This window comes from Mustelus asterias, chromosome 14 (genome assembly GCF_964213995.1).
Source record: "Mustelus asterias chromosome 14, sMusAst1.hap1.1, whole genome shotgun sequence".
NCBI classification, from domain to species: Eukaryota; Metazoa; Chordata; class Chondrichthyes; order Carcharhiniformes; family Triakidae; genus Mustelus; species Mustelus asterias.
In genome coordinates, this window is record NC_135814.1 from 56,259,844 (window position 1) to 56,273,419 (window position 13,576).

At 43.4% G+C, this 13,576-nt stretch overlaps 1 protein-coding gene across 2 annotated transcripts in view; it reads right to left on the minus strand.

The window, feature by feature from the left end:
• Positions 1-13,576, minus strand: part of wipf1b (WAS/WASL interacting protein family, member 1b) — a 110,932-nt gene that overhangs the window by 77,827 nt on the left and 19,529 nt on the right. The window contains exon 2 of one of the 2 annotated variants that reach the window (XM_078228428.1): positions 2,646-2,688. The exons of the other annotated variant lie outside the window; for it this stretch is intronic. The gene's annotated coding sequence lies outside the window, so the exon portion shown is untranslated. The remainder of the gene's footprint in view (positions 1-2,645; positions 2,689-13,576) is intronic. 2 annotated transcript variants of the gene reach the window in all.

A 13,576-nucleotide genomic window follows, 5' to 3' on the forward strand; every position in this document is an offset into this window, starting at 1 on the left:
CTAATAAAATTGATGCACCATCAATCAAGCAAAGACTAGTTTGTATGCAAGAACAAATAGGCTTTTGTTAGCAAAAGACTTGGAGCACACCCATGCCAATGAGATATTAGGGGGATGTTTTTTACACAGAGGGTGGTGGGGGCCTGGAATGCGCTGCCAAGTAGGGTGGTGGAGGCAGGCACGCTGACATCGTTTAAGACTTACCTGGATAGTCACATGAGCAGCCTGGGAATGGAGGGATACAAACGATTGGTCTAGTTGGACCAAGGAGCGGCACAGGCTTGGAGGGCTGAAGGGCCTGTTTCCTGTGCTGTACTGTTCTTTGTTCTTTGAACTGGTCCAGACTGAGGCAGGGGGGTGGGGAGCAGTCGCCTTTATACCTGGACCCGGGGGGGGGGGGGGGGGGGGGGAGAGAGAGAGAGAGAGAGAGAGAGAGAGCAGGGACGTGTCCAGGCATGTCACACACACAGGCAATAAGCTAACAGTGGTTTACCACACTCACCACCCTCTGTGAAAAAATTGCCCCTCTGGACACTTTCGTATCTCTCCCCTCTCACCTTAAACCTATGCCTAAATTCCTATAAAGAGAAAATAAGAGGCCCTCTTAATTATCCTTTAGCTACTCACATTTTTTGGACTGAGTTTTCTGAGGTGGGCAGTGGCTTTGTCATGTTTTACTTCCCTATCCTCAACTCCCCACCCCACTCCCCTCCCCCACTGCCAGCTCACCTTGCAGCCAGATAATGGTCACTGGATCTTCAATTGGCTTGAGGCCAGTCTTCTGCCTCCACTGGGGAGTAAATCTCCCCTCTGGTGGCTAATTGAATGACTGACAGTTCCCTTGTCTCAGCAGCATCACCAGGAGGGAGGTCACTGCTGGAACTACAGGCAGTCCCAAAGAAGTGGAATCACAAGTCCCGGATCATCAAATACATCTGTGGTCACAGCAGGGCCAGGCGGGCAGAACTCAGTGAATGGGGGAGGTGGAGGGAGTAGTCTGTGGAGAAATACCTTGGGATGGGCTTCTGATGGACATTGGGTGCCTGTACAGGAGGCACTTTCCCTGGATCGGCTTCAACTCCACCTGCCAACCCAGCCCTGGGGGTTGGTGCATAAAATCCTGGCCTTTGAACATATGCTGGGTCTTTGATCAAAATCAGTCTCATTATTGATTATTTTGTCTTTTAGTAATATCCCTTGTGCCACTTGAGCATCTCTTATTCTCCACCCAAGCACTTTAGCGGTTTTTCATTTCTTTTTTCTGTGTAATTTGTTCTCTTCCCCTTGTGCACAGTTTTGGTTCTCTTATTTGAGGAAAGATGTAGTGGTATTGGAGGCAGTTCAGAGGAGGTTCACCAGATTGATTCCAGAGATGAGGGGTTTGTCATATGATGAGAGATTGAACGGTTTAGACCTATACTGTCTGGAATTTAGAAGAATGAGGGGAAATCAAATTGAGGTATACAACATGATAAAAGGTATGGATAAAGTAGACGTGGAGCTGATGCTTCTTCTTGTGGGGCATTCTCGGATGAGAGGGCATAGTCTTAGGATAAGGGGTCCCAAATTTAAAATAGGAGTGGAGGAGAAACTACTCCTGTCAAAGAGTTGTGAATCAATAGAATTCGCTACCCCAAAGTGCAGTGGATGCTGGGACAATGAGTAAATTTGAGGAGTTAGACAGATTTTTAATTGGTAATGGGTTAAAGGGTTATGAGGAGAAGGCAGGAAAATGGGGATGAGGAGCATATCAGCCATGATCGAATGGCAAGCAGACTCGATGGGCCGAATGGCCTAATTCTGCTCATATATCTTATGAACTTGTTTGGTTTCTTTTCAAATGCTATTTATTTATAATATCTTCCAGTCCTGAAGAAATGTCTTAAAACCAGAAATATTGGCTGCCTGACTTATTTCCTTCCCCACAGATTCTGCCGGACCAGTTGAGTTTTTCCAGAATAAAGCAAAATTTTGCTTCTGGTCAACAGTCTGACCTTAAACGATAAGCAGACCCTACAGTACCCTTTCTGCACTGTAGGTTTCTATGATTGTTTCTATGATTTCTTATTCATTTGTGTTGATTTGTGATAGTTTTTGGTCACTTGGTGTGTTTTAATGAGAAAGGGAGATCCACTTGCCAAATATAAGTAACTTTCAATTACTTTCTCTAGCACCCAAACTTGCATTGAGGATCATGTAATGATTTGCACAATAAAATTTAAAATTCAAACTAAGTAAGGAATTTCTAGTCTAATGTACGACTTCTGTCCACATGACACCGTATTATAATTTGTCAGTGATTAGAGCACATAACTCATTCAACCTGTCCGTCAACAACCCCAGTAGGAAGCAGTATTTCACAGGATCACCTATGTATAGATTCAAACCGAGGAGTCTATTAGTCACGTTTTATTGGATTCAAGTCTTAGGTTAGATCTGAAGGCAATGCATACTTCAAAGACCACTAAACCCAATTAAAAAACAGAAGAACCCTCTCCTAATTAGCTTGTCAGAAAAGGATCTTACCATGGCAACTATCCAGGCTGGAGGATCTGGAATTCCCACCCTATACCTTTGAACCTCTCTCTCTCCCCTTCTTTAAGACGCTGTTTAAAGTATATATCTTTGACCAAACACTTACTTACAGAATCAGAAAATGCTGGAAAAACTCAGCAGGTCTGGAAGCATCTGTGAAGAGAGAAAATAGAGTTAACGTTTCAAGTCCGTATGACTCATCCTCAGAGTTAATATATTTACTTAGGTAGTTTTGTGTCAAATTTTATTTGATAATGCTCCGGTTCTGAAGCACCTTGACAAAGTTTACATGTTGAAGACATGAAATAAGAACAAGTTGTTATTGTTAAAAGGAGGGCTGAAAATGATAAAGCTGTGATATACTTGCATGAGGTACAGGAGTCAGGTGAATTGGAGATAGGCCAAGGTGGGATCTAGAGATGGGCACCAAAATGGGGGCCTCATTGACAGAGATTACACCAGTAATCAGGAAACAGTCTCAGGATGCCAATTTGGTCCTGCATAGGATTGTGAATTGGGGCAGATGCATTAAGGTTGGTGCTTATACTCTACAAGTTTGTTTTCACCTTTCTTCTCATAAATATATTTCTATTCCTTTGTCCCGTGTTTATCCAGATTCCCCTTAAATATATCTATGCTAGTCTTCTCAACTACTCCCTGGGGTGGCAGGATCCACACTCTAACAATGACAGCAACATGTACTTATGTAGTAGATTCAATACAATAAAACATCCCAAGATGTTTACGCAGCAAAATATGACAGACAGATAATGCAATACTGGGCAGGTGGCCAAAAGCGGTAGGTTTTAAGGAACACAGAGGATGAAAGACAGATAGAGAGAAGTGGAGAGATTTCGAGAGGGAATTCCAGAGCTTAGGGTCTATGCATCTGAAGGCCAATTATAGTGGAACAACTAAAATCAAGACGCCAGGATTAGAGGAATGCAGATATCATGGATATATCATGCAGATATCATGCATTCCGGGGTATAGATGTTTCACTAAGTGTAGGGAAGCTGGTAAAAGAGGTGGAGGAGTAGCATTGTTAATCAAGGATAGTTTAACGGCTGCGGAAAAGCACTTTGAGGGGGATATGCACACTGAGGTAATATGGGCTGCAGTTAGAAACAGGAAAGGAGCGGTCACGTTGTTAGGAGATAACTATAGGCCCCCAAATAGTAATAGAGATGTGGAGGAAGAAATTGCTAAGCAGATTATGGATACGTGTGGGGGTCACAGGGTAGTTGTCATGGGGGACTTTAACTTTCCAAATATTGATTGGAACCTTTGTAGGTCAAATAGTTTGGATGGGGCACTTTTTGTGCAGTGTGTGCAGGAGGGTTTCCTGACACAATATGTGGATAGGCCGACAAGGGGTGAGGCCATATTGGATTTGGTACTGGGAAATTAACCGGGCCAAGTGTTAGATTTGGTTGTGGGAGAGAACTTTGGAGATAGTGACCACAATTCGGTGTCTTTTGTTATTGCAATGGAGAGGGATAGGGCCGGACGGCAGGGCAAGGCTTACAATTGGGGGAGAGGTAATTATGATGCGATTAGGCAAGAATTAGGGGGCATAAAATGGGAACAGAAACTGTCAGGGAAAGGCACTGATGAAAAGTGGAACTTTTTCAAGGAACAAATACTGGGTGTCCTTGATAGGTATGTCCCTGTCAGGCAGGGAGGAAATGGCCGAGTGAGGGAACCGTGGTTCACAAAAGAGGTGGAATGTCTTGTGAAAAGGAAGAGGGAAGCTTATGTAGGGATGAGGAAACAAGGTTCAGATGGCTCGATTGAGGGTTACAAGTTAGCAAGGAATGAGCTGAAAAAGGGGCTGAGGAGAGCTAGGAGGGGACATGAGAAGTCCTTGGCGGGTCGGATCAAGGAAAACCCCAAGGCTTTTTACTCTTATGTGAGGAATAAAAGAATGACCAGGGTGAGGTTAGGGCCGGTCAAGGACAGTGGTGGGAACTTGTGTATGGAATCAGTAGAGATAGGCGAGGTGATGAATGAATACTTTTCTTCAGTGTTCACCAAGGAGAGGGGCAATGTTTTTGAGGAAGAGAAGGTGTTACAGGCTAATAGGCTGGAGGAAATAGATGTTCGGAGGGAGGATGTACTGGCAGTTTTGAATAAACTGAAGGTCGATAAGTCCCCTGGGCCTGATGAAATGTATCCTAGGATTCTTTGGGAGGCGAGGGATGAGATTGCAGAGCCTTTGGCTTTGATCTTTGGGTCCTCACTGTCCACGGGGATGGTGCCAGAGGACTGGAGAGTGGCAAATGTTGTTCCTCTGTTTAAGAAAGGGAATAGAAATGACCCTGGTAATTATAGACCGGTTAGTCTGACTTCGGTGGTTGGTAAATTGATGGAAAAGGTCCTTAGGGATGGGATTTACGACCATTTAGAAAGATGCGGATTAATCCGGGATAGTCAGCACGGATTTGTGAAGGGCAAATCGTGCCTCACAAATTTGATAGAATTTTTTGAGGAGGTAACTAGGTGTGTTGATGAAGGTAGGGCGGTTGATGTCATATACATGGATTTTAGTAAGGCGTTTGATAAGGTCCCCCATGGTCGGCTTATGATGAAAGTAAGGAGGTGTGGGATAGAGGGAAAGTTGGCCGATTGGATAGGTAACTGGCTATCTGATCGAAGACAGAGGGTGGTGGTGGATGGAAAATTTTCGGACTGGAGGCAGGTTGCTAGCGGAGTGCCGCAGGGATCGGTGCTTGGTCCTCTGCTCTTTGTGATTTTTATTAATGACTTAGAGGAGGGGGCTGAAGGGTGGATCAGTAAATTTGCTGATGACACCAAGATTGGTGGAGTAGTGGATGAGGTGGAGGGCTGTTGTAGGCTGCAAAGAGACATAGATAGGATGCAAAGCTGGGCTGAAAAATGGCAAATGGAGTTTAACCCTGATAAATGTGAGGTGATTCATTTTGGTAGGACAAATTTAAATGTGGATTACAGGGTCAAAGGTAGGGTTCTGAAGACTGTGGAGGAACAGAGAGATCTTGGGGTCCATATCCACAGATCTCTAAAGGTTGCCACTCAAGTGGATAGAGCCGTGAAGAAGGCATGTAGTGTGTTAGCTTTTATTAACAGGGGGTTGGAGTTTAAGAGCCGTGGGGTTCTGCTGCAACTGTACAGGACCTTGGTGAGACCGCATTTGGAATATTGCGTGCAGTTCTGGTCACCTCACTATAAGAAGGATGTGGAAGCGCTGGAAAGAGTGCAGAGGAGATTTACCAGGATGCTGCCTGGTTTGGAGTGTCGGTCTTATGAGGAAAGGTTGAGGGAGCTGGGGCTGTTCTCTCTGGAGCGGAGGAGATTGAGGGGAGACTTAATAGAGGTTTATAAAATGATGAAGGGGATAGATCGAGTGAACGTTCAAAGACTATTTCCTCGGGTGGATGGAGCTATTACAAGGGGGCGTAACTAAAGGGTTCATGGTGGGAGATATAGGAAGGATATCAGAGGTAGGTTCTTCACGCAGAGAGTGGTTGGGGTGTGGAATGGACTGCCTGCAGTGATAGTGGAGTCAGACACTTTAGGATCATTTAAGCGGTTATTGGATAGGCACATGGAGCACACCAGGATGGTAGGGAGTGGGATAGCTTGATCTTGGTTTCAGATGAAGGTCGGCACAACATCGTGGGCCGAAGGGCCTGTTCTGTGCTGTACTGTTCTATGTTCTATGGAGAGTTGTGGGGCTGGAGTTGGAGGAGATTACACAGAGAAGGAGGGTTGACACCATGAAGGGATTTGTAAACAAGAATCAGAATTTAAAAACTGAGGCTCCAACAAAGAACAAAGAAAATTATAGCACAGAAGCAGGCCCTTCAGCCCACCAAGTCTGCACCGACCATGCTGCCCGACTGAACTAAACCCCCCTACTCTTCCAGGGACCATATCCCTCCATTCCCATCCTATTCGTGTATTTGTCCAGATGCCCCTTAAAAGTCACTATTGTATCTGCTTCCACTACCTCCCCCGGCAGCAAGTTCCAGGCACCCACCATCCTCTGTAAAAAAAAACTTGCCTTGTACCTCTCCTTTAAACCTTGCCCCTCGCACCTTAAATCTATGCCTCCTAGTAATTGACTCTTCCATCCTGGGAAAAAGCTTCTGACTATCCACTCTGTCCATGCCCCTCATAATCTTGTAGACTTCTATCAGATCACCCCTCAACCTCAGTCGTTCCAGTGAGAACAAACCAAGTTTCTCCAACCACTCCTCATGGCTAATTTTCACTGGGGCTCCAGCTGAAAGTAAGCACAGAGCAGGCAGTAAAGGTGGCAAATGGTATGTTGGCCTTCATAGGGAGAGGATTTGAGTATTATAGGAATAGAGATGTTTTACTGCAATTGTATAGGAAATTGGTGAGGCCGCACCTGGAGTATTGTGTGCAGTTTTCATGTCCTTATCTGCGGAAGGACGTCCTTGCTATAGAGGGAGTACAGCGAAGGTTTACCAGGCTGATTCCTGGGATGGCAGGTCAGTCATATGAAAAGGAATCAAGTTGGTTAGGATTATATACATTGGAGTTTAGAAGAGTGAGAGGGGATCTCACAAAAACTTATAAAATTTTAACAGGATTAGACAGGGTAGATTCAAAAAGAATGTTTCCGATGATGGGGGAAGTCCAGAATTAGGAGTCATAGTTTGAGGATAAGGGGTGAACCTTTTAGGACTGAGGCAAGGGGGTGCGGTGGTAGCAGTAGGTATCCTACCATTGATTCAGAAAGCAGTACTGGATGTAATGGTTGGAATTAACACAGCCCATGGACTTCACACTGACTTCCAGGTTCACAAATGGAAGGTGATCATCATAGGCTTCTGTTCATTCATCCTTCTGTTCAATGTTTCCACAGAAATGAGTGAGTGCCTCATGGGTGGAGCATGCAGTGTTGCATTCAACCTGGCAATCAGTCGACGGAGACGGAGACGGTCATTGTCAGGTGGCTAAGGGAAGAGCCTCACCCTAAATGAACAAGCGCCAACCAGGCACTCTCAAGACCTAGAAGCTGAGGATGACAGAGCCACTGACTGGAGGCATCTGTCAAGGACAAGTGAACAGATATTTCTCATACCTCCAGATGAGCTACAAAGTGGTTCACATCTGCCACATTCTCTGGGAGGAGTTGATGCCATTGGGACAGGGAGGCCAGTGGCTCCAAAAGTGACGGCCACTCTGAACTTCTTCACAAGTGGCTCATTCCAGCGCATCACTGGGGACCTCAGTGGAATTTCTCAAGAACAAGTGCATTTGAGAGCTTGAGGACACCCTATTTAAATCGAGGTGCACAATCACATCCAGATGAAGCCAGTTAGGTTTCCACAGCAGTGGAATTTGCAATGATCCTCGGATTCTCACAGGTGCAGGGTGCCATCGACTCAACTCATGTGGCTTTAAGAGCTTCCTGGTAGCAGCCACTACAATTCATCAACAGGAAAAGTCTCCACTCAATATGCAGCTGGTCTGCAACCACCAGTGGCAGATAATGCAGGTATGAGTGAGATAGCCTGGAAGCTCCCACGACTTGGAAATCACAAATCACTCAAAAGGTGCCACAGATTATTGAGGGCCCTCAGCACACCCAGGATTGGCTCCTTGGTGACAATGGCGGCCAGCAATAGATGCGGCTGATGCCCCCACTTCAGCAGCCGCAAAAGTGCCTCAGAGAAGTATAAAACTGCTCATTCTACAAGATGCTCAATGATTGAGCAGACCATTGACATCTTGAATATGTGTTTTCAATGACGGACAGATCAGGCGATGCTCACCAGTACTCTCCCTCGAGTCTCCTGCCTCATTGTGACTTGCTGCACTCTACACAACCTGGTGCTCCAAAGTGGGGGAAAGACTTGGCAGAACAAGAGATAGAGGAGCTGCACATCTCCTCCAATGATGAGGACATCAAGAGGGCTGAGCCCAATAAGCACAAGGAATCAGAGGCTCAACAGGAAGAAGCCAAAGGGCAGGTGTGCACACGAGATATTCACAGCCACAAGGTTCCAGAAGAATTAAAAATGAACTCATAAGAGCCTCTTTCACCAGTGCCCTCCATGCTGGGTCCACCTTAACACCATCATGGAGACCCGCATCATTTCAATGAAGCGCATCAATCTGAATGAGTGGTTACATCACAATGCCCTCATTCTTGGAACGTGAGGCAGCCTCGGGAGTATGTTGCTTGTTATGGAATAATAACCACAACAATATGTTTTGTAAGCAGAGTTGAGATGGTATAGTTTCTTCAAGCATCTTGCCAACATTCCTGCAGCAGCCTTCAAGAGGCAGGAGCAGCATTGCAATCCTAAGAGCACTCATGGCAGCATGCCTGCAGTCTGGAAAGGCTCTATGAGGTGGATAATCATCATTCAGTGCTTCTTGCCTTCATATCAGGTTGATTCTGAAACTGCACTACAGTGGGTGGGATTTTCCAGCCACGCTCACCCTAAAAGCAGAAAATCCTGCATGAGGTCACTGGAGCTTTGCATGGTCCGTGTTCCGCCCACTACGATTCCCGTAGCGGTTGGGGTGGTAAAATTCCACCCAGTATCTCTACACAATCTATTGTTCAAGCCTCAACCAAACTTCAAGAGTTGTATACCCTTTAAATCTACCAAACTTTAAATTGCTTAATGTAGTCTCCCACTCTGTAATTTGGTTGTGTGTGAAAGCTAGAGCATTATCATTTTATTTGGAATGGATCAAGTACAATAAATATGATTCCTTTTTTTAAAAAACATTCTAGAAAACCTGTCCATTTGTGCCTTTTATAGTTACAGAATATAAACAGTTAAACATTCATTGAATTGGCAAGCACACTTCTTAAAAGAATGTTGTAGTCAAACAAGGAATGGGAAGAGAGGGAATCATTCAACCCCTCCTCACTTGATTGTAATAGAACACAACTGTGGTCCAAGGTTCAACACAAGTTTAATCTCGCCTCGCCAACTCTCAACCCATTCCTCTAAAAATGAACATACGTAGGGATAAAGGGGTAGGGCCTGGGTGGGATTGTGGTCGGTGCAGACTCGATGGGCTGAATGGACTCTTTCTGCACTGTAGGGTTTCTATGATTTCTATGACGTGCTTTGCTTTTTTAATTACCTTATCAACCCAGATAGCCACTTTCAGCAATCTGTGTATCTGTTCCCAAGATCCCTCTGCTTTTTTAAAATCCCATTTAGGCATTTGCTTTCTAAGGTGCATGTAGCCTTTTTACTCTTCCTACCAAAATGCACCACACACATTTATCCATATTGAAGTTTATTTGCCAATTATTCGTGCATTCTGATGTTTATTAATGTCTTCAATTTTTCATTGCAGTCCTCTACTTTAATTGCACTGCCCCAAGTTGGGTTTTGCAAATTTAAGCTGTACTCCCAATTTCCGAATCTAAATTGTTTGTGTAAATAATGAACATCAATGGTCCCAGCACCAATACTGTGGGCCATTTGCCAGTCCAAGTACCTACCTTTAGTCACTACTCTGTTCTCTGCTTGACGCCAGGTTTTAAGCCATTCTGCCACTTGCAATTGACTCCGCATTCTCACCCCAATCATGAATCTGCTATGATTTGGCCAGCCTTCCAAAAATCCAAATATATGAAGTTTATGGCATTACCCTTAGTTACTTCCTCAAATAATTTTTAAAAGTTGGTCGAGCATAACTTGTGTTTTCAAACCCATGCTGACTTTATTATATTTTCTGCATTAACTTTACTATCGCTGACAAGCTAATTAGACTATAGTTCCACCAACTAGTTACAACTTTCTTTTTAAACATATTTGAATACTTGTATGTGATTAGCAACATCCGTGTCCTGGGCTGCTATCAAGCATGGACAAAATATCAGGTAGTGCACTTGAATTTGGTGCCCCTCAGGCCAATTTCCTCATCTCAATTTTGGAGCACAGTTGGGAATTCCAAAAGAAAATTCCATCCCCAGCACTTTGCCACAGTTTCAAGTTGAAATCCAATAAATAATAATGGAGGAAAGCTTAGTGAAGAAAACATTCTCATGCAGAAATGGTGCCCTTCACATGAATAAAAACCAATGTAGGGGATAAAATGCAATTTAATACTTATAATTGCTTCATTAAAAATGGTGATGTGAACCTCTGCTAGAGAAACTTGATTATATTATCCAAATTCAGCAAGCCGGTGGACTAGGCACACCCCCATTCATTTATGGGTACAATGAGTACCAGGCAGGGAAGAAAGGCAGAGCTCACCTGAAGAATGTGAAATTCAGTCTTATACCCAACAAATGAAATTAGCATAGTACAATGATATTGATTCTGGTCAATTTCCTTTGCCATGAAGCACGATTTGGATGCATGTGTTTATATATCCCAGCTATACTTCAACATGATCACTGGCAGTGCAGAGTCTTTCCAAACTAGTATCAATATATAATAGCTTTATACTCTGCAGCTGATCTCTAGCAGAAATTTGTTTCTTGGAACAGAAATATAGTAAATAAATGATTTCTTGACTCATCTTGCAGGCGTAGAAGAAATCCATAAATAAATGATGTGTGCACTACAGGAAAATTCAACAAATAACTGGGCAGCGTGAAGAAACAACCTGTATTTGGGCACATCACAGTCAGCGAAATGTGCACAATTGAAATTCCTCTGTTAGCTTGTTGACAATGGTCTCTAAACATTTGTGAATCCAGCTACCTTTCAGAAAACTCAAAGTCCACTTGTTTTCTAGAGTTTTGAGAGATTTCTTTTCACTAATTTCACTTGTAGATGTTGCTCATAAACTGCTGAGTTGTAGAATAATTATAATGACGGCATCTTGCCAAAAAGTATTCATTTAAACTAGCGGGATGACCAAAAGCTTGCACATTATATTGCATTGCTATGAATGTAACTTTGTTTCAACAAGTGCTTCACAACCACAATGCAAAGTGAAAAATAAAACCAGATATAACTTATGACTGGTTTTCAACATAAAATATCAAATTAAGTTAAATCAAGTCAAAACAAAATCTAGAAAAATGCATAATGAAAATAGTTCAGTTCAAAATACCCAGCTATTTATAAAAAAAACTTTGACATACAATTGGAAGGTCCAAGAGTTTCAGATGATTTTACACAAAGATCTATCCCTACTATGGAAAGGTGGAGAGAGTTTGTGCAACTGTTCCAAAAGATTTAGTGACCATGTTGGTTTTCCACAATATACAGCCAGATTGTATTCTGCCCAATTCTGGGCACTCAGCATCATCATTGTTGGCCAGCCCTTGATTCAAGGATGTTTACTCGATTCTGAGCTAATGTGTCATCAAATGAAACAACTGGCCATTTCTTGAACCAAGGTAATTTGGCCATATGGGGCAGGAATGTCCCACATGCTATTGGAAACCGGAATGTAGGATTTGCTTCCTTTTCTTTCCTTCCCTTCTGCCACTCTGTATTTGGACTCATGATGCAGACTGATAGATAAGTTGTTGTTTTGAACAATTTGTAATAAGTCCCTCCCAGTTGTTAATGTCAATGCTGCCATGTTTCAAGGAGAACTTCAGAGTGTCTTTGATGTTTGTTTTTTTGTCTCAGCTGGGACACTGGCCATTCAAGAGTTGAGAAAACAGGACCTGGCAGGGGAGATGCTTTTTGGCCATCCGGACACAGTGTTCAGTCCACTGAAGTTGATTTAGAAGAAGTTTTGCCTGAATGCTTGTGGAACTGGCTCAAGAAGGACACCGTGATTTGTTTGGCAGTCTTTCCATTAAATCCGGAGGAGGCAGTGGAGGCATTGCTGGTGTAATATGCTCTGTTACACTCACTGATATACAGTCCAGTCTCACTGCAATATGGGAACATGGTGATGACACTGCTCTGTACACTAGGAATTTTGTTGACTTGCAGAGGTCTTTGTTGTCAAACACTCTGTCATAGTTTGCAGAAGGCCGAGTTGGCACAGCTCACTCTTTGTTGGATCTCTTCATTTCAAGAGAGATGGTTGGGAGTCTTCAACATATTCCCAAATCTTTCCTTCAACATATATGGGAGAAGAATATTTGACCGACCAGGTCTGTGTTAACATACGAGTTTTGTTCTGGCAACATTCAAGGAAAGGCTGAATTTCTTGTCTGCAGAATTCAATAGGACTGATGCCTGCTGGGCAGATCATCCACTTGTTTGATCAATGATGAAGATCCACCTAGCACCAAGACATCACAAGAAATAAATGCTTAAGACAAAGAAGATTAATGTCTCTGCCTAAAGCAGACCAGCCAAAGAAAAGAATTTCAAGTGCAACTCATAACCAATCTGTAAAATCTTCAGACATCCAACTCAATTTTGGACAATAATGGGATTAAACAAAGTACTAGACCCGGTGTCAGACCATTGGGTTTGAGCATTGTCAGTGGAACTGAATCAACTAATATGCTGTAGAAATAACTAACCTCCTAGAACAAAGTCGAGCAGCCTTCATTGCCTGGCAGAACAATTCAAGATCACAAGTCAAGGCGGCAACATTCCAATAGCTCAAGCCTGACACTCGAAGACAAATTCAGAAGATAAAGGATAAGTAGTAGGAAGAGAAAACCTGACAAATCCAACAATATGTTGACTGGCTTGACATGCAACATTTTTTTGAAAACAGTAGGGCCACCTATAAACCAAAGTCAAATGGACAAACTCCCCTTCATTCTCCGGACAGTATCTCTCTTCTTAATGATGATAATGCCATGCTGGAAAGAGTATTTCCAACAATGGCTCTACTGAAAAATCCACAGTGGTAGCTGATACTCTCCAGGCTATACCCCACACTATCCCTCAATTTCTTGTGGTAGAATCAATGGGTGAACCACCATGGATGAGAGAGCTTCAAAAACCAATCAGATGGATGAAAAACAATTGGGCTTGTGACCCAATGGTATTTTAGCCAAGGTCTTCCGAGCTGATGGACTTTTGCTCACCACAAGACTCCATGCATACATCCTATGGATTTGGAAGGATAAAGAACACCAGCCCCCAATTTCAGGAATGTAGTAATCATAACTATC